Source organism: Cardiocondyla obscurior, linkage group LG05, assembly GCF_019399895.1.
Source record: "Cardiocondyla obscurior isolate alpha-2009 linkage group LG05, Cobs3.1, whole genome shotgun sequence".
Taxonomy (NCBI): Eukaryota; Metazoa; Arthropoda; class Insecta; order Hymenoptera; family Formicidae; genus Cardiocondyla; species Cardiocondyla obscurior.
The window spans coordinates 1,773,992-1,796,004 of NC_091868.1; the positions used below are offsets into that span (position 1 = coordinate 1,773,992).

At 44.2% G+C, this 22,013-nt stretch overlaps 1 protein-coding gene across 1 annotated transcript in view; it reads right to left on the reverse strand.

The window, feature by feature from the left end:
- The window catches only part of LOC139102991 (neuroglobin), a 125,384-nt gene extending 105,797 nt beyond the window's left edge, over positions 1-19,587 (reverse strand). The window contains exons 1-4 of the mRNA XM_070657277.1: positions 18,353-19,587; positions 18,174-18,278; positions 17,779-18,071; positions 17,620-17,662 (exon numbers count right to left, since the gene is read on the reverse strand). The gene's annotated coding sequence lies outside the window, so the exon portion shown is untranslated. The remainder of the gene's footprint in view (positions 1-17,619; positions 17,663-17,778; positions 18,072-18,173; positions 18,279-18,352) is intronic.
- Between the last annotated feature and the right edge of the window lie 2,426 nt (positions 19,588-22,013).

Here is a 22,013-nt window from a genome sequence, read left to right on the forward strand (position 1 = left end):
AATTTTTCTTCTCAAATAAAAAAAAAAAAATAATTTCTTTAAATGCAAATAAAAATTATAATATTTATTGTTATCCATTACTGTTGCATTTGCAATGTTAATAGTCTCCCGTTTCTATTTTCGTCCGAGCAGTTAACTTTTAAATTGATATCTCTGACGTGAAAATGGTCTTTAATAAAATTTCAAATTTTTATAAATCTCTCAATGGCAGTTTTATGGCGACACGTTGGGAAAGATGGCACTTAATGCGGTTTACATCGAAAGCGGTGAAAGTGCAGACGTTTAATACCGATCCGTTAAACTTCAAGGTCGTAAGCGGGACCGAAAGAAACGCGACGAAAAAGGTCAAGGTTGCGTGGGAATGAAAGCGTATCCCAGTTCGCGCAAAGGATTTTCCAAGTTAATTGCCTCGCGTTCGAAAAGTTTTTGTCCCCGGTCGAACGCCTTTTTCCTAACGTGCCGGCGCTGTTAAAATTATGCGCCGGGAAAACGAGATAACCTCGGGACAGCGCGGCAAGACCGAGACATCCACGGTCGTAAAATTTACGTTCGCGCGAAAGAGAAATTTACAATATTGTCGGCGTAACGATCGGAGCCGCTCGTACGAGGCGTCGGTCGACATTTCTTTTCCACGTGATCACGAAAATAAATTTCTAACAGTGACACGAGAGAGTTTGAAAACGCCACGGCGGATTTCAGGAGGGTTCAACTTCGACGGGGACCCCCGAAGTCGCTTTCGAAAATAACTTCGCTCACGAGAAACGGCAGGATCGAATTCGTTCGCTTTATAAATAATCCTGCTTTGTTCGATGACGCGTGGATCGCCAACAGCCATGAATGAACGCGAACTGGCAAGCTGTTCCCTACGTTCGCCGCAGCCGTCTCACATTGTCATTGCCGTTCACTTTTCATCGCCGACGAGCAGCTCGATAAATTACTCGTTAATTAGTCCTTCGCGTGCGAACGGTGCACGTGGAAGATTTCTTTTTAACGAAACAATCTTATCTATCACCGAGAAGAGGTTGCCGAGAAAAATAACGAGAACGATCATTTGTAAAATGAACTACTACGATAATCATAATTCGATAACTAAAACCATATTGTACCTTTATTACGCAATATTGTTTTCAAAAAAAAAAAATTTACAAAAATTAATTATTCAACCTGACGTAATAATGATATCGAGCCCGGTTTGGAAATGAATGAGCAGCGAGATAAAATTCGAATTCGCTACGCCAATAAGGATCATTTATTTTCCGCCCGAGGCAAACGAGATTGCATTACAAAAAATGACGACGTGTACTTCTCAGATTTAATTCGAGCCGATCGAGGCGGTCTGTCGAACAGTTTTGAAACAACACATTGCCGTCTCGCCGAGCAGTTAAACACTTCTGGATCCGCTTGGCCATTCGGCCGTTCAAGTCATCGATCATGCTTAATTGCGTCCATCGGCCGCATCGCCGATATCACCTTGTCATGTGCTAATACATTATGCGCATCTATCGATCGGGAACCAAATAACGTAGCAGGGGAAAAAAAAAAGAGATTGAAAAAAGAAATTAAAAAAATAAAAAAATACGCGACCGTCGTTTATCGGCAGCGACTGTTCTAATTTAGAGAAGTGAAATTAATCGACGCATTGCGAAAGAAGTGCAACGAAAAAAATCTCACCAAAGATGATGTCACGATTGCGCCCTGGTTTATGCAAGTTTCGGACTCGCAATTATTCCTGCCGAGAAGCTCATTATCGCACGGGGATTCTCTCGCTTTGCGCATCGCGTGATACCTTAGCGGGATTCGCGCGATTATATAAGGGAACGCATTGTTTCCCCTTGTCTTTAACAAAGAAAAATCGACGCTGCGAGTGATTGAAAATTTCGATAACGCTATTCATAAATCGGGCGTTACGGAAAAAAAAAGAAAAAAAAACGCGGTAATTACTTACTTCGTTTAAACATTTATCAAGATGTTTCGCATTTAACATTTCGTAAAGTAGAGCTATCTTGCAAAAGTTTTCACGGGAAAACTGCTCGACGTTTCCATTGTTTTAATTATTATAATAATTAGTTCCTGGCGGGATTTTGTTTTACGGGCGCACAAAGTCTAACGCACACGCTGAACGATACGAAAAGAATCGCACAGAATTGGAGCGGAAACGGTAGTGAAAATCTTACGCCATCAAACGAAAGTGTATGCCGCAAAGACAATTCTATCGTTTCGTCAATTCTTCGCTTAGGCATTCGCGACACAGATAGCTTGAAAAAAAAAAACCAGGAAGTGCTTAAGTTCAACGTAATTAAGACGCTAAGTCCGTAACAGCTTTGTAAAAACCACTGAATAATATTTCAATAATTTCGTCTTACGTAATTATAATTCTTCTAACGCAATTAAAATATTCATCAAATGCGTGGCGTTTTAAATTAAGCGTACGCTAAGTTTAGCAGCGTATGACAAATTACGTTCTTTTTTTTAATCGAAGGAAGAAAACGTGTGTGCATTTAAATTCGTATTAGCAACCGGAGGCACCGCCGACGCCTCGCCTTACCTCAATTTATTTATCGAGAACAAAGCAATTAACGACGTACGGGTTTAACGATAAAAATGACTTCTCGTGCGAAGTAGCGCCCGGCCAGTCAGAAGGAAAAAGTAGCCGTTTCCCACGGCGAAGGGTCGATTACATCGAATCCGCTCGAGCTTTAAAGCAACTCTCGTTCTCGGCCCGTGCGCACGTATGTTTTGCTCACTCTCGCGCACGCTGACGTGTCCACATACGTATACGCGTAATAAAACCTAAGGGTATACTCACAGCGGGAAATTTTCTCCTCATTATCCGCCTAATGCTAAAATTATTTTAATGCCTCCGACAATCGCTCTTACCTGCCTCGCGACCGCTCTTCGTTTCTTTTATTTTTTTTCCTTATTTTTTTTTCGGCATTATCCCGCCACTTTCAACGACTCCGAATTGTAATTGTATCATTTTCGAATTTGTCGGAGCGGATCTCGCTTAAAGAACGAGCCGAGCAATCTACTCAGGGAAAGTGCTGTCCTACTTGTGTGCCCACTACCGTTGTACAGACACAACACCGCGCTCGCTATCGTCGCGCCATAGTGCGCTACCATCGCTAATGTGAGTAGGACTACCGCGAGACTGGTAGTTGCAACGTCACGAGCGAACGCACCTATGCGTACCACTCGTTCGGGACACGCTTTTATGTAATCGAGCGTGTAACGTGGCGTAAATGTGTCGCAAGATTTCATGAATGAATCGCATGACTCTATGCCCGGCAAAATCGGTATTTTAATTATGCTTGGAACGGGCTGCGGGAAATAAAACGGGCCAGTGTTACAGTAAGTTTCATCCGGCGCAACGCAATCGCTCGTAAACGGATAGCCATTAATGACGTTAATACCGCGTTTGTATTTATAAATATTTTGTCCTATAATGCATATCATTAGCGTTCAACAGCAGAGATCTCGCGATGCGTATCGAATACATAAAATGTTAATAGACCTTTAAACGCGCCTCTTTTTTTTTCTCTTTCTCTTTCTCTCTCTCTAGCCGTAAAGTTATTGCGTATCACTGCAGCCGTTTTACAGCGCGGTATGCATATTTACGTAGAATGCAGGATAAAATCGCCGTGACAATTAAGCAGCTTCTTCCTCCGCGACGCGGATTGACTAACTGTACACCGAAAAGCCGCGATAATTACGGAGTACGATGGGACCAAACGTTAGGTTTCACGTGCGAAATATTGAACCGCGAGCGACTCCTGCTATAAACGTCTCCATCCTGACGCTTTTTCAACGCGGTTTACGCAATCAGTTTGAATGTGGAAAAAAAAATAATAATAATTCCGTGTTATCTTCGAACTTATATTAACCCTTTCATTTCTCCTGCTCGGCGAGGGCGACATTTTTAACTGCGCGACGCGAGGAGAAGGGAGGCCATCGAGCCAATTAGAGAAAAGCTTCATACGTCGCGAGGGTAAATATAAATCTCACGGGATGTGCGTTGCAACCACCCGGGACGGTAGCAGGCAACGCCCTTAAAAGCGGAGAGAGAACGACGGTGATGGCGACAGTGTGGCAAGAGAGGCTCTCTCGGAAAAGGACGTCACGGCGGGCGGGATGCGGGTCGAGGCAGAGGGGAAGTGTAAAGATAAAGAAAAAAAAAACACCAAGGAGGATACTCTCTTGGCTTCAAATCAAGGACCAGACGAACCGGTCTACCCCCATCCGCGGGATGCGTCGTAATTTTTTTTTTTTCTTCCCTCCCTTTTTTTTTTTTCTTTTAGCCTCCTTTTTCCCCCGAGCGTATCCTTCCTTTTTCTCCCTTCCCTTTTCGCCCATCCCCCTTCCCACGACTCCAATAGCCCCATCGACCCCTCTTTTCATCTACCGGCCGGGTTCTCGCAGGTGTTCGAGGCAAGAGATGCCCAAAAGTCACGGCTAAGATGGACCAGATTCAAGACCTTCGCGTTGTTATCCTAGGAAGGTGAGAGGAGAGGATCGGAGAATCCAGTCTCGCAGAACGATACGCGAGGGTTCGGTCGATTGATAGAAATAAACTAGATCTTTTATATTCTGAATTTAAAAAAGAAAAAAAAAGAAAAAAAAATTACTTTACTTTACCGCCGTTTTTTATATTAGTAACTATAGACGTATCATAGCTTGCTGCAAGATTAAAGCAATGCTTACGAAAAATTAATAATCAGATTAAAAGTATCGAAAAAAATTCTTTTTCTTTTTTTTTTAATCTTGCAAATATTATAAATCTTTGTAAAATACGAAACTGCTAATGCTATTATTATATTGCATGCACACGTTTTGCAGATGCAATTTATACGTTTTACAATAGAGTATGATATTCCTCAAAGTATAAACCTCTCAAAAAACCTAATTTTCTTTAATAACACCTCCCGTCACGTTGTCCTGTTTCGGCTGAATATTCGTTGCACGCCCACTTAAAAGGACAATTTCCCCGATCGTGAGAGTCTTGCGGCGAGGCTCGCCTTATTTCTTTTGCGAATCGCAAACGCGCTCAGGTGATCGAACTCCGTCAAGGGTCGCGCGCGAGGATCCTTAAGGAGAAGGAAGAGAGAAACGCCTCTCCCGTGAACGCTTTTTGCTCCGCAAAGGACCCGCCCCTCGCGCAAAACTTTTTATCCCTCCCTTATGACTCGGTAATTTAAATTTTCGAAGCCACCTTCTTCGGGAGAAAGAGAAAGACTGTTTTCGCGGCGAATGAGACTCACGCGCGCGTCTTTTACTTCGTCGCAGCATGTTTCGCCAAGATCGTGTCTTTCGAGATCGGAATCGCGCACCGGACTTTACCTCTCGAAATCCTCGCCCGAAGGAAATCATGCGATGGTCGGAGAGGAATAACCAAGGAGGTATTCTATTTCGAATTCGTATGCAAGGCTGCAGCGTAAAGTGCGAGAGGAATTGTTGACAGCCCGTCTCCCGTCCCGACGTATTATACAATTTTATTCGATTCGCGCGAACATATACTTGTTATAGAATCAGCGAGCTCAAACTTAACGACGAGCTGAAATCACCGTGCGTCCTCACGCGACGCGCAGATAGTTTTTAAAACGATCGCGCAAGTAAAACTCTTCGGAGTCTGAATTATTACAGGGTTAAATAATAAATAATCTCGTTCACGTCGCACGATATTGCGGGATCGAAAGGAGAACTTGCATTATTTCAGAATAATAATTTTCGTTGCACATACGTGATTCTTGGTCAAGCTCTAGATGTGATATAGGGTATGTCGCGGTCTGTCGCGCACGTCCTTAACAATCGGTCGTGTCCACTTATTATCGGCAACACGGAAACGGCTTCCGGCGGTCGCGGCGCTTCCTTCCGGTCGGGAATACAATTCGAAAAGTCCGCGCCTCGTCGACGATGTTGCGCGAGGCAGCCAATAAAAATTGTTTAAAGCGAGAAAACGCGGAAAGAAGAAAAAAAATGCAGACACGACGTGTTGTGTTATTCGCTAATGTTTGCAATAACGTATTCCGTTCCCGTCACATTGTAATGCGCCTCGCTGATACATACCGATCGCCCGCACGGCGATGGCGTAACGGTGCGCGCATGCAAACATTTATTGTTGCTTTTGAAAGAACGAGCTCCGTGACAGCGCCGAAAACGGGCAGCATCTCGCGAGAGGTACAAGGTCTCGGGCACAACGCAGCCTTGAAACGACGAGGAAGACGAAAGTGATCGCTCGGTTTGATACGCATTTTATTATTCCTCCAGACCGAATTAATTCCTATCTCGTCGACAACTGTCCTTCCTTCTAATTTAATTTTGAAGAGCATATAATGACGCGCGAGCGATTGAATAACCGACCGTTTCAAAGATAAAAATATAACGCCTCCGTCATAAAAATCAGTTGTCTACGCGCTACGGGGAACCTTGACGCCGCTGCACCTGTTGCGTTTAATGGACTTTCACCCAGTTTTCAGACTGGTGTAACGAGAAATTGCTAGGTGTAATCTAGCATAAACGCAAATTGTCGGGTACGTCGCCGAGCCGCGTATGCCGACCGTGTCTCTCCCGATGTGCGTAACTGCATAATGCGCGCGTAGCGCTTCGGAGCCGCGTAGACCCGGGTGAAACGCCTTTATCTACTTTGGAGCAATTTGTACCAATTCAGCACGCAGCCTGTATTTACGTTTCATATGTGTCTTCATGATTGTTGTCGTTTGTCATCTGAGTCCTACATTTCGCGCCTTTCAAGAACGTCAGTAGTTCACGTAATTTTTCAAGCTACTTTCAACAAAATTATCGCTGGTATTTTTTTTTTTTTTTTGCAAAAGAAAAAAAAAGAGAGGCAGAAAACTTTGTCACTTTTTGAATTACTGTGCCGCGACTAAATCTTTCTTATAAAAACGTCTCGATCTAATTAAATGCCTGTCTCACGTCGTCGGCGACAAGTCGATTATCACCGTTCGCGAGTTCGATCTCGGAAGACGAGAAAATCCGCGACGTTCTCGAAACCGGAAATCGCGTGGACGACGAGCTTTTCTACGTTTGTGCAGCGCGAGCGGGCGCTCGTTGAAGCATCGCGATGTTTAACACGAAAGATCGCGGAGGGGCCCCCGTCTAAAAAGGCTAACAAGAAACGACCCCTGCGGGCCAGGAGAACCCGTTTTACGACTCTTACTTCTTCCCTCGCGGCCCTCGGCTTTGCTGGACCCCGAGCGTCTCTCCTTACTTTTCTTTTTTTTTTCTTTCTTTCTTTACTCCTCTTCCTCCTCCTCCTTCTTTTACTCTCTCGGCTCTGGCTTTCGTTGCGGTGCGTTTTCGAGGATTCGAGCCGCGGAATTCGTGAAATCCTAACATTATTACTTCGCTCGCATGACAGTTTCATTTTCTTTCGGTGACGCACTGGGTATACATACGGCCGTATGGCATCGCGACAATACGGGACTACGCGGCAAAACACTCTTATCGCCGACAGTCCGAGGCAATTTATACCAATTGAGAGGAGCCCGTATGTCAGCAACACGCGACCTGGCCCGTCTGGTACCGCGGCATTAATACAACTTAAGGGTGGCCCGTCCTCGACGGATAGGGCGCGAGTGAGGCGGGCAATTTCTGAATCACATTTAAATGGGGTGGCGCCGTTATGCGGGCTGTAGTAATAATGGGAAATCGGAGAAAACGAGCAGATCGACGTTTTTCGCGCGACGTGAATTCACAATCGAATAGCTACCGTAGATTCTCACGGGATTTCAATTTCCAAGTTCTGCGTACAGGATGTCCCGCGTGCGTCAAAATATACGAGAATAACGTCGGCTGTGCCAATTATCTTGGATTATTATATTTTTTATTGTATATTCGCCTCGTCTGTTATGCAGACAAATGCCAATCTCGCGATAATTATTACTCCAATCACTGAATCGCGCGAGTCTTTTTCTCTTGCGATGCGATAGTAATAAAATAAAATTACGATAATAAAAGATCGAATTAATAGATAGAAGTATATACTCAACGAAACGGAAACGCGACCTTTGGAAACTTTCTACCTTAATCCTTAAACGCAATCCTACAAAAAGTTTATTTCACTTCCTTCTCATAATTATCCTATTTTGCGTTATTACACATAATGACTTATTAAATTCATTTTTATTTTTGTACCACCAGTATTAATATAAAATAAACTCAAATTGCTTATATCCGATTTTTAAAGTAAACTTTATAGTAAATTATTAATTAATTTTCTCACAAAAAGTAAGCAAAGTTTCACAACGGAGAAAAAGTAATCGTTACAAGCCTTGATTTAATTTTTATTAGATATTTAATTACAGTGAGAGTTGCGTTTTTCTCATATAATAAGATTCGTATTATAAATTCATTCTATATTAATTAGTAGCACGTTGAACAAGGTCGAAACATATTATAATTTATGAAAATGAATAAAAACTCTGTATCCGATTGACTAATAAATATGTAATAATTAATTCAGATTAGAATTACAAAGTTGCCTCACATCGAAAAAAAAAGAAAAAAAAATAACACACATTTTTTTCTCGTAATTATTTTAATCAAACAGGTTAAACTTTTTTCATTTCAAATGATTTCGATCTTGCTAGTGTTGTCATTTTCATTTCTAATCGCCTTTATCAATTTGTATAAGTCGCTTTGAAAATATTTATCTAAGTAAATAATGGAAATTAAAAATCAATTAGCATAAACTTGCAATAGTTATGTCGACAGATAAAATAACTAAATATTAAGCTTTTCGTTAATGACGAAACTAAGCGGCTCGGAATTGCAATTCAATGGTTAGGTCGTTCGCGCTTAGACGAGCGCCGTTATCGAATCGGCGACGCATCGGCGTTGATCATCGCCACGATCGAAAGCTAATCCCTCAGCGTTTATTAGCCGGCCATCCACGTTTTATAAGTCGCCGCGCCGAAGCCAGCGCGCGACTGGTTCGTTTAATCCGACGTGTCATTATTTATCAGCATACATCCGCCGGCCGCATATCATTACACGGAGCAGGATCGGATACGTGTTCGCGTATCCCCTCGTAAGTATGATTGAGTAAACAGCCGGGCGAGTTTTCAGCACGGCCCGCCATTCCAGTTTGCCTTGGATCCGCCGCGAGGTTTCTTAACTTCCGCGGACCTGGTGAATCGCGGCCTGTCCGCGTATATTTACTTCGTTTTCTGTTTAATCCGGTTGCGAGAGGAAGTCGCAGAAACGTCGCGCGTACGCACCGGCGTCGATACGACTGCGGCACATTTCAGCCGTAATTAAAGTCACTCGACGTTGAATTAAAATTGTCGATTAAACGTTAGCGGCGCATCTACTTTAACAATTTTCTTACATAACATTTTTAACGTTGCCCGAGGTTCAATGACACTTTCGAGTAGAAAATCCATTGTCCCTTTTTTCTATCACGGACGAGCTCTTTGTAATGCACGGACGTCGTAGAGAACACGCCACGGCATGTCAATCGTATCGACTGCTCGGTGCAAGGCGTAGGCTATTGCGTGCGAGCGCAGCGATTTTTACCGTTTCCTTATTGCTTATTATACCCTTATTCGTTATCGCCGATACTTTGCACGCGCGTATTTTCATCCGCGAAAAGATAATATCGCTATCACCGTTGTCTTTCCCGGTAAATTCGCGCAATTACGAAACCGTAAAAGGAAGCGCGCGAGAAATTCAAAGCCGGCGATATCTCCGGCGATCTTTCCGCAACCAGGCCCCGCGATACATTCCTATATCCCACCCCGTAGGATTAATCTTCGTCGCTGCGAATACGCGGACGAGAAACCGATTAAACTCGGGTTTTGAAATTGACCGATGTTGCTCCTATCTTCCGCATTAGCATCACTTTTACCCGTATGAACGGTATAAAGTGAACCGCGGTTCGCCGGCGCGATTGCGGATCTAACGGGTCGTACGCCACGCCGACGGTGCGATGCGCGGTGCTTTTTCGCCGATCGCTTTTACGACTCGCTTAATGTAACGGTCACCCGCAGCGGACTTTGTAAGTAGTCAGTTGTTAGCCGGCAATTTTCAACAGCAGGCGCTTGTCATTAAACGTCAGCGTCACTCTTAACCACTTGAGGCCATCACGCTTAAAGCGAATCGGCCAATCGCGGCCTGTAAATACGACCGTCGTCCTGGCCGGAGGTCTAACGCGCGAGTGCGCGCGGCTAATTCTCTAATACGCGGCGCGCGTCCGCGCTCGTCTTACCCGCGGTTTATGCCACGTGTGGCATCCTTAATCAACGGTAAAAGCCTTTTTCTTTTTCTTTCCCCTCCCCACGTCGTACCGATTAATTGTTCCCCGGGGTTTCAACTATCTCTTTTGCTTCACTTTGTTTCCGGATTTTTAAGTTCGCCGATCGCGGGGCGGCGGCCCCGCTTCATCGAAATTCTCACGTCGATTGTGAGATATTACGCCGGGCGATTAACTCCCGGTTACGGGCAAACGCGATTAAACATCCTCATCTACGCGCCTGTCGCCGTCGGGTATTAGATTGGTAGCCGTTCGAGGCCGCAAGGATAGCCGCTTCCTGGGTTTCCTCCGTGTGAATGATTTTGTATACCTAACGTCTCGTCACTACATTTATATTTACCGTAAATTACATGTTACGTGTAATAATAACAAGCTGCAAAGTGCCTTGTAATGAAACGCACTCTAAATCACATTTACGCGCGCCTACACTATGCCAAAACGATAAAATGCATTCGTAAACGCTTTACGCTTCGCGTTATATTTGTTTCGCAAAGTTTTACAAGCCCTAAATAAGCGGCTGCAATTTCTTTCGAACCGATAATTACTGTAGAATTTTTTATTAAATTAATTAAATAAATCAATTAAAATTACTACGGGCGATTAAAACCGCGTTTTAACCCGCGATGCCCTCGACGAACGTTGACATTAACGCGAGGGGGGAAAAAAGAAATTCTTACAATAATTAAATAAGTGTTGAAATCAATTTTACCGGCTCCGTTGAAGTATAGGAGAAGGTTTATAAATAGAACAAAGCCGTAGCGAGGCTCGCTCGAGCGGCGTAAACTCCACCTGTCGACCGCCTTCTACATTCCGGCACGCAATTTCATTCATTTCGATTCGCATTTAAGTTTTCAGTCGCCAACGCCCGATATAGATCGCGTTATGAATAGTGCAACGTCGTACCCGGGGCGTTCAGCATCGTAGCCCCGCAGAGTATCGTAATTCTCTTTATCGCATCGTGTCTGCAGTCCACCGCTCGCTTATATCAATGCGATACGGACGAACGCAGCCGCGCATACACGCACACGCGCGGCGCACACGCGTGCACGGGCACAAGGAAAATCGCGACCGGGGGCCGATAAGAAGAAATCCAAGAGCGGCGCGTATCCTTTCGCGTGTACCAAGCCTCTCGCCCTTTTGTAAATAGTGGAGCATTTTATTAAGGGGATTTGCGAAATATTATCTGATCTTTCTTCCGGGAACGAGCGGACAGGTGCTAAGACGTTTTCGAAAAAAATCTCGTTGATTAAAGAGGCACCTACGCGGATGAGGAGACGTCGCGATTTAATTGAGAAGAATTTCTCGGCGACATTAGAGCTGCAGATATTTACGCGGGATTAATTACAGCGCGCGTTGATTTAATGATTCTTGAGGTGGCTTCTCTAATGCGATATCTGCCCTATTTATTGGATGTTATTTCGACATTTTACGCCGCGCATTGCAAAATCGATGTACGTACAATCGTTCGATTGGGGAGAAAAAAATAGGTGTATCACAATCTAGTGGAAAATTTGCCACTTACGCGCGCACACAGCCGCGTCTCTTTTTTTGATAAACATATGGCGTATCATCGGTCATTTAGCAATGCACTAATCTCATATTACAACGTGCCGGTTATTTATAAATATGTATCAACGACTGATTAAAAGTGAAGAATCATCATGACGCCGTATATGTCAGGTCGCGGTTTTCTAGAATACTTGTGATGAATATTCGTTGCACAGTAGACTAAAAATAACGACGGCATTATTCGTTCGAAAGATAATTTCAGATTTAATCTGCATACGCCTGCCTCATTTATTTACTAATTAATTTGATAGCTCGTTAATGGAGATATTTACAACAACTTTCAAGCTAGCTCGTTAAAAATGTTCAAGTATTTTGATGCCGCAGATTGACATTCTGTTTATTAAAAAAAAAATAAATAAAAATAAAATAAAATAAAGCAAGATTGCAACTTATAATTTGTACATTTTTTTTTTTTTGCGTGATATATATGGCATGAGAATACGTTGAATATATAATGGAAGAAACATCATATTCTGCTTTGCGCTTAAGGCTCGCGAGAACTTAATCGAACTTTAGTAATAGCAGACGTTTGACATGCAGCTCTATTTCTGTAACAAGGAACCAACGTACTTCACCCGCCTTTTAATGGTGATAGAAAATCATTTCTCTCCCGAGTCGCGAGCACTTTGCACCGAGCCGTTGATTTACATAAACTTCTAGCGCGAAGAAAGAGAACAAGACGCGAACTACCTTATTACCCGCTTCCATCTGCCAGCCGCGTTAAATCAGGAAAATGAGCGTGGCATCTAATTTCCTCGAGGGCAGTGTCGCCATCACAAAGTTCACATTCGCATTCCGAGTATTTCAAGCTGCGGCGAAACTTATTCCGATGACGTACGAAAGGAAGAAAAAAGATAAAAAAAATCCACGCAGGAAGTTCGAACCGAGTGCCTTCTTTCAAAAATAGACCGACTGACATGATCAACAAGTGAATAAATAAAAAATTATGTAAATGTTAAGGAGAGAAAAAAGGCAAAAAAAACTGGTTTTCAGTATTTTTACCGTAAGCGGTTGAAGATAAGTTTCCTCATCTCGTTAATGAAGAAAAGATTTGCGTTTTATTTATTTCATTGAAAAAAAAAAAATTAATAAATAAATAAATTAGTAAAAAAAAACGGGAAGAGCTCGATCTTTCCTGAACACTATATCGCTGCGATGTTCTTTCGCGGGTTTCGCGGAGATGCGGTCGGGAGAAAGATTTTTGCAGCCGCGAATCTTGTCATTTGCAGTTGCCGCGGTTGTTCCCCGATGCGGCCCCGCGGATTCAATAAGCCGCCGCCGCGCGGCCGGACCCGGTCTTGTCTTCTCGCTCTCCGCCTTGTCGGCGACAACCGCGCGTATCCGCCGCTGGGCTTTACACGCAGGATGTCCCGTTTAAGAATATAAATGCGGGCTTGTCCCGCGTGCAAGCGCATATCCTTCGTCGAGGAAACGTTTTTTTCACGGGACACGTGTAGTATAACGAGCAACAAGCGCGTACATATCCCGTCTCATTATTCCGACAATCACGCGATCGGTACGAATTTTTGCTTCGCTTTAATGCCGGGTAATTATTACTAGGTAATTAGCTCTCTTAATGCGTCGGACAACGGCTATTTAATTATATTTAATTTTCAAAGCGAGATACCGAGTTATTTCACGTTTCATTTGATTAGCTGCTTGGGAACTCGGTTGCTAGTTTTATTTTCGGATCGAACGTCAAACGATAGCCTTTGCGTTAAATCTCGATGCGCATAACGGTGAAAGAGACGATCAACATACGCGTGCATTTTTTTCCCATAATGGAAGGCGCACTTGTCAGCGAGACTGTACCTTGCCCAAGTCGCTTTGAAAGCCCGTGTTCGTGCTCGATTGTGTCGGTGAGGAGCTCGCGTGTGAGACTTAATTTGTGGTTTTTGTGACGTGCGCACGTACGCGCAAGCACACGAGCAACGACGACGGCGCGGCGCGCGTGTGAATGGACCGAGGGACTCACCTTGAAAAGGAGTGAGTATCGAAAGAGAGTCTTGTGCGTGCCGCTCCGGTCAGCACCGCAATGTAACGTGTGCGACATATACACGCACCGCGGCCGTTGGACGCGAAGCGAACGAGATGCATTTTTACAGACGCGAAACCGTTAGAGAACACCATTGTGGTAGACGGCGATTAAAAGTGCGACTAGACTACTGCCAGATCACCGCCAGACGATCGATCGTCCCGATGACCAAGGGATTTTAAACGTTACCGTCTTCAAGCTGGCCTATTATCGAATCGCGGACAGAGAATTCAATTCCAACCTCAATTTTTATATAAAGATACGCAAATATACGACAGATTTATAAAATCTCAAGTTTCTATTTTTTTTTTTCTTTAAAATACTTTTCACTTTAGTAATAAATTTAAAAATAAATTAAATAAATCGAGAAGAGGTATACCGGCTCAGAATTATTGAGGCGCAGACTGCAGGGAAATGTGATTACTTTCGAGGGTAATAAAAGTCGCGATAAGGCTTACTCCCGATCGCGAGGATAATAATGTGCACGAACGTATCGCCTGTCGTCCGCGAAAATGCGAGCGGTATCTTTTACGACGTGATGCGCGCGCCAAGCGGGATTTACACTCCGATACGGGAAGACGCGGGATGTAAATTGCGAAGGAATTAGCGGACGCGGTAAGCAGATCGTCCGCGAGTATACCAGTTCGTTACGCGCTTATGTGTATCGGGCTCGTATTTCTCGGTGCCGTATGGGTATCTCCGTAATACGTCACGCTCCGTCGGTTTTTTATCAGATCGAAAATACTTTCGCCTATCGTCTATTCTTCCGCCGGTGAAAACGCAGACGACGCGCCGGCACGCTCATCAGAGCAAGAAAGAGTTGAAAAATTGTACGTGACGGCCGTTTTCGCTAACACCGGCCCGCCCTTTGTAACGACTCGCCGTGAAAGTACCATGTAGAAAAGCACGTTACACATACGCATAATCCTGTTTTATAGAAAAAATATATATATATATATACATTCCGGATTCCGTGAGGGATCGCCGCGACGCGCGGCGGGGCCGAGCGTTAGGTATTCAGGAAAGCGCGCGGTTCATAGGAAGTCTGCTACGTGACGGCGATGTCAACCCGGGGCGAAGAAACGAGAAATGATAATAAAAAGAAAAAGAAAAAAAGAAACGAGGGAGAAGAGCGCAGTGGAAAGAAACGACGATCAAGAGGCGACGAGACGTTCGGCTCGTTCTGTCTCTTGCATATGTAATGCATCCTTAAGGAACTTTTTGCTCCCGCTCGAGCGCTGCACGCTGCCTACAATTCCCGCTTTTTAAACGAAAAAACAATCACGCTGAAAATGCGTATTTTAATGTTGTGTGTATTTTTTTTTTTTTTTTTTTTTAACTAGTACGACGTGATCCTGTTCCCAATGCGATAACTACCTACACCGTTTTGTTTTGCTTTCTTAATTATTACCTTTGTCACTTTTTCCCTAACGTCGTTGCAACAGATAAAATAGATTTCTTTCCTGCATTGTATCGTCACGCTAATGTTTCGAAAATTATCACTTAGCCTTAACTAATTTTAAACAAAGTTTTGCAACGGAATCGTCGGGATTGCAAAAATATTAAATGAACGACTGATAATTTTCAAAGGCAAAGTGACGTCATGGCCGACGCCAACGAGGGTTGGTACATTATGACAAGAAGGGACCATTTGACCCCACTCATTGTTTCTAATCCCACAATAAATTGAAGCAGCTGTACCGGCAATTGATACAAATTTACGTACAGTCTGGCTCATAAGGCACAGATCTTACTTGTTACGATGCTGCTGCAACTTGGTCTCCGCGCGCATGACGCTTTTATCAAATTGTATTCTGTTCTGTATTTTACGTATAAATTATCTCTTCGATTATGACGAATCATGAGCTATTAAGAACAATATAAATCATAGCTTTTATATCAGCGAATATAAAAAGCGCGAGCCGCAATTGTTGATACCGCATAAAAATGTCCGTCGAGAAAATGAAGATGTATAATACGCTTCTCGCGATAATATTTATTAACCCATCGTTTCGCGATAAAGTACAGAACAGCTTACAAGTACACGGAACACTCGATGAGCAAAACGATAGCAATATCGCAAACGCGGGGGTGCAGAAGAACTTGATTTTTGTTGCAGACGCCACCATGGCAGTTCCTGCCATACATCCGCGGCAAAGATAACGGATTGACGTAGGCGAGCCGCGCGATAACACGACCGTTGATGCTTATTTTTTTTTTTTTTTTTTTTTTTGCGGAGTCGGTTGAAAAGTTATCGGACAGCCTCCGAAGAGGTCAAGCTATAGTTCGACGTGGCTTATACAATCGCTACTCTTATTCTATACGCGGAGGATAATCCTGCAATGTGTGCTGTCGCCTGCCTTGTTGTAAAATGTCAGAAAAGTCCGACGCAAGAATGTACCGCATAAGTATTTATATCGCTATTTCAATTCACGTAACGTACACAATATATGTGTAGTCTCGAGATATCTACATATAACTTTTTAATTGCTTTGCAATTTCGCGTCGCGCAATTAGTGCTTTCAGTTTTTACATGTAATTTGTTATTTAAAAAAAAAAATTGTTTTTTAATATACTTTGTGCAATTTATACGCGTATAAATCTGAGAAAATACGATAATGTTCTCGGAGGATATTTTAATATATCTGACTCGTCTTCAATCCGGCTTCGTGCTGCCGGTCATTATTTATTTTTACTCCTCTCGAAACAACTTCGGCGTCGGATTGATTACACGTTGCATCCATTGCAGGAAGCTTTGTTTGCATGGAACTCTCGCGGTTAGTTAATCGCCGAGCGATGACGACACGCGATTTATCGTGCACGTATAATTACAACTCGCGGTAGAAACGGCATCGGTCTGCTTTAACGGGGGATCAGTCGATTATGTCGGTTGGTGTTATTCAAATTAATTTTGCGATAACCGAAGATAACCCCTTGTAGACAAGATAACGCACGTTACAGAAAATCAAGGAAGGCTATGTTTGCCTTTCAATCTTTCTGTACATCTTATGTGAAAATTGTAAACGCCACGGAATATATTGTTTGACGCGTGAGCTTGATAAACGTGATGATTTATTTTATATTGTTTCATACCTAAGTTACTCCTCTTATTTTATTTAGCAATTAATGTAAGAGTTCGAGACATTTTTTTATTGAACCAACGCTCGATTTTTCAGAAGCTGAAACCGAGCGATTGACCGTTCAACGAGTTTTCGATCCGCAATTACGAAGATGTTGGGGATAATAACGTGGGAAGAGAGTCGTCGAGGGGCGCGCTCGCGGAAAATAAGTTCACGCGATCCTGGCTGTTTCCGGGGCGCGAAAATTAATTAACCTGCCACCTGTGATCTCGCACAAGGAAACGTGAACGGCGCTCAGACGGTCACTGACTAATTTCAGCCGTCGTAAATTACGTACTGAGCCGCGATACAGTGTCATACGTCGAATCATCCGCGCGCGGTAGGGATTTACGCAACCTACGGGATAAGATGGGATAAAAGCGTGATAGCTAGGAGTTTATCAATGGCCTGGCATCGAGGAAGCTTCTCTCTAGCAAGGCGTGCGTCAAGATTGCACGAGAAAGGCGAGAACCTTTGATCCGGGCGTTTCAGCTCGGAAAGAATTTCGCGGACTCATCGCGCCTCTCGCAAACTCGTATTTATACGCGAAAGATTGTTTTCTAACAATAAATTCGGTCTCGCAATAATCCCAGAAACGTATGTTTCCAAAAATAAATTTTGTGACTTACCGATCGGCATGAACACAGCGGAGTTGTAGATTTCTGGCGTTGGCTGTAACATAAAATAAAATATATTATTGTAAATATATAAATTGGTTCATAAAATAAAATAAAAAAAAAAGGCAAAAGTTTTTATTTAATATTTTATTTTAAAAAATGTATATCTACCTAAGAGTTGCTCCGCCGATGCAGGATGCCCATCCCGGGCCTGCTCCTCCTCTCAGATGGGACGTGACGAGCCATCCTTCCGCGCACATGTCACTCGCGACCGCGTCCGGGTGAAGTTAAAATCCCGAAAATTACTTAACAAATTTTTCGACACTCCCGTATTTAAAAAAATCGTAAAAAAACGCCCGGTAACTATCGGCAGCCCCGAACGACCGACGAACCGGCTGCAGTTCGTATAATTTCGAATCGGCGAGCGGCACTGAGCGATGCGACGCAGCGGAGTTTCTCTTGACCTGAAACAAAAAAATAAAACAATTATTTAATAGATATTAAATTTAATTAAATGAAAAATTAAAAAACTTTATTAAAAATTCAAAGAAAAAATTGATATATACCCATGGGTTGCTCCGCCGGGGCAGGATACCCTTCCTGGGCCTCCTCCTCCTCTCAGGATGTCCGCGGGATGTCGTGGTGGTCCTTCTTCGATGGTGGAATATTATCTGTAACAAAAAGATTGAAGTGAATATTCTATTCCGTTCGATGTGTTATTCAGGGCGTATTGTTTTTATCTTACCGCGCCCGTGTTTTGGTGCGGGTGACCGAACGTAAATACCAGCGCTAGCAAAGCTAGCGGCGTACCGTCTCCCTTCCCTGCTCCCCGCGCTCCCCGTGCCTACCGCCGTTGACTCCCGAACCTACGCAATGCGAAGCAGCGGCTGACTGCCGCTAGCGACCCGTCCCCCTTTCCCCGTGCTCCTCGAGGTTCCTCCGCCGATGTAGGATAGATGGGACGTGTCGAATGATCCACAAAAATCACTTGTTCGGATCGGATTGGGAATCTTAGCCACGACGAAGACGTGCGAGATGCGGATCTCACACTCTAACAATGGCGGTTACCGGAACTTGCTGAGTGCCGCTGAAGGAGGTGACGAGCGAGGCGGGTTGGTAACGCAAACCACGCGGCGCAACTTAAGTCGAACGCTCCGTGCGCTGCGTCCGCCGTAACCTTGTCGTTCCGGAGCACTTTTTCGAGGCACAAAATAAAGTCCGGAGCGATGAGTGGAGTAGCACACGAGTACGGAAAATGTTCGTTCGTCCCCGAGTTGACGACGTCGACGCGTATTCGTACGCGGAAATGTTCTATTCGCGGTCGAAAATAGGTACGCGGAAATGCGGAGCGATCAGCAATACGTGCTCGCGCCCGAAGCTCCGCAAGAACTCTGACGATGGCGGTCACCGGAACTCGCTGAAGAAGATCGCGAGTAACGCGGGTTGGTACTGCCGGACGCACAGCACAATTCAGGTCGGACGCTTCGCGCGCGCTGCGTCCGCCATGTCCTTGTCGTTCCGGAGCACTTTTTCGACGCACAAAACGAAGTGCGGAACGATGAGTAGAGTAGCACACGAGTACGGAAAATGTTCGTTCGTCCCCGAGTCGACGACGTCGACGCGTATTCGTACGCGGAAATGTTCTACTCGCGGCCGAAAATACGCGGAAATGCGGAGCGATCAGCACACGTGCTCGCGCCCGAAGCTCCGCAATAAGATTGACTCATCGTTACAGATTTCGGCACTTGAATAGATAGATTTCGTGGCGGAATAAAGAACGATATAGGTACACGACGACGAGAACGCGGATACCTCGACATCTTCGTCTCGAAATTTCTGTGGCTCCACGTGGCTGGCTCATCTCCATGTTCGCAGCAGAATCACGCAGGCCCGTTGCGAGCTCGCGATCAGGCGATCGATAGCGCGCTGTGATTGGTCGGCGCGCTAGGGACTTCTTTCACCTCCCCGCGCTCCCCGCTCCCGAGCGCTGTGCAGGTGAAACGCGGGAAATTCGCGACGACTGCCTTTGCCAGAACATATATTTAAAACCCAATTACATTAATTGTCAACTATTACCTACGTAAAATAAATGTACATAAAAATGATTTTAATTTTTTTGTTCTTTAATAATGTGTATTGTAATAAAATAAATTAATATAATTAAAAAATGTGGAGTTGATCGAATGCGCTTTCTTTATACACGCGATAACAAGTTTCTTCATTCAATCAGTATGCTAACCGTATTGTAGGGAAAAAGGCCCAGCCAAATGTAGGATAGAAATGACATCAACGGTAACCTTACCGAATTGTTTCTTTCTTGGTTTTAGGGTTACGCATTTGAAATTCAAGTTTCTTTATCTCGATGCCAATTAAATCACACCGTCGAAGAAGGTCATTGAACTTTGCATCTATCCTTATAAAAGACTTTGCTGAGAGAGCTTCATGCTGAATACATTTTGAGACTGTATAGAATTGACTTAATTTTATCTCTTTTTATATTTTAATTTGAGCCTAACGGTTTGTTTACAGTTGCATTGTTTCTTCGCGCAACGAGACATTTACATTTCGTAATTTACATTCCTTATCAGCAGGGAATTTCAAAATTTCTTTTTGTGTCAAGTAGATTAGCGACCTATCGTTGTGAAATATTATTTATACTTTCGTTTCTACAACGCAAGTTTGCGCGTGAAAAGACCGCCGCGGTTGGAGGTGCTGGAATATTTTTCAGTTACGTCTTTTTAACGTTTCGAGAGGACTCGCGAGTTATGGAAAGCTCGTTGATACAGCTGTGAACTGGCCTGGCCTGATTCGAGAGTATATCTTTGCATTGTGCCGAGTCGAAAAAGTATCAAAACTTACGGCTCGTTATCAGATACGTGAAAATTCCGAGTTCGCGAGCAAGGCGACGTGCACCACCAGGAAACGCATCCCGAGCCGGCTTAATAATGAGCCAAACTCGCGTACGAGACGCATGACTCGTGAACATACGTACGCGGCAAGCGGCAATATAAGTCTGTATCGAATGTCAGGAAGTTGAAAGATTATATTCGCGTCAACTTGCAGCTATGCATCATCTAAGCGAGAAATTAAACGACGCGTATTTATAAAATGTACGCGCGAAATTAATTTTTATCTACGACCTGCTCAATTAACTTTTCGCAATTTCTATTATTATTTTACAAACATGGAAATTTACTTTTTACGCCGTAAGTAAGAAAAGAAGACGTTTATACGTGTACGCGTCCACTTGACGTCTTGAAGCGAGGAGCTGTTATCAGCGGCGTTCATAACTAAAACATCTACATGGCGGGACGGGGTGCCATGTTAAAAGAGCGAGCTCGCGAGAACGACGGGCGCTGTCCACCCCTTTCCTCTGATAGCAGAACAAAGGAAATGCATGAACATGAGTGGCGATAGCGCGAAGCGACTTTCAACTCAGACATGCATGATTCCTCGGGTTCTTTTTTTTTTTCTCTTTCTCCCTCCCCCTCCTCCCCATCCCTCTCCTCCGTTCGCTTTCTCCTACCTCGCGGAAATTATACGCTAATGGTAACTAAACTTACGTACGCGTAACACTGAGTTACATTTGCGCGCAAAATCGAACGCGTACGGTTGCGCAATCTTTAATTGCTGTTGGTTGTTTAAAGTCGTCCGGATCCGTGGACTTTCTACTCGGTCGCGGGGAGAAAAGGGAGAGAAAACCGGCGTACGCGGAGCCTTCGGCGTCTAGTGTCTGAGAAACACTGCCGCTCACATCCAATGGACCCAGACCCACACGCACACGCGCGTCACGCTCGCCACAGGACACGCGCTCTCATGCGAGATCCGTAATTCCGAGAAGCGTACAGTCATCGGAAAAAGTGAAGGGGGTTCCTGACGGCGGAGGGCAACGGGGGTGCTCGATGGGTTGGCTGGTAGTGGAAATGCGCGCATTACCAGTCGGGCATATTCATGAAAGTTCCTTGACATCGCCGGCGGTCGCGGGCGAATGACCAAAGCGAGTCGCGGAGGTCGCCCGCGTGAAAAAGGAAACGAGCGCCGTTGCGGATTTCCTATTGTTACGCACGACCGCCGCGGTTCCGATTCCCCGGGTTTTCCATATTTTAGACCGCCGCTGAATCGACTGACCGGCCGGTGCACGTTGCCGCGAATTTAAAAGCAATTATTGAATTAAATGAATTAATTCCGACTCCGCGTTATCGACGGGATAATAAATCAAATATCACCGTCACCGTCTTCCTTTTTTTCGTTTCTTTTTCAGCGCAAAAATGATTTAATTTGCAAGTCGTGGATATATAATAAAAACGCCTTCGCTTGCGCGAGGCTTTAATTTTCAATTTTAAATGTACCGATGACCCCGATAATCAATATGCAAAATGGGCGTTATGTAAATACAAAAAAATACT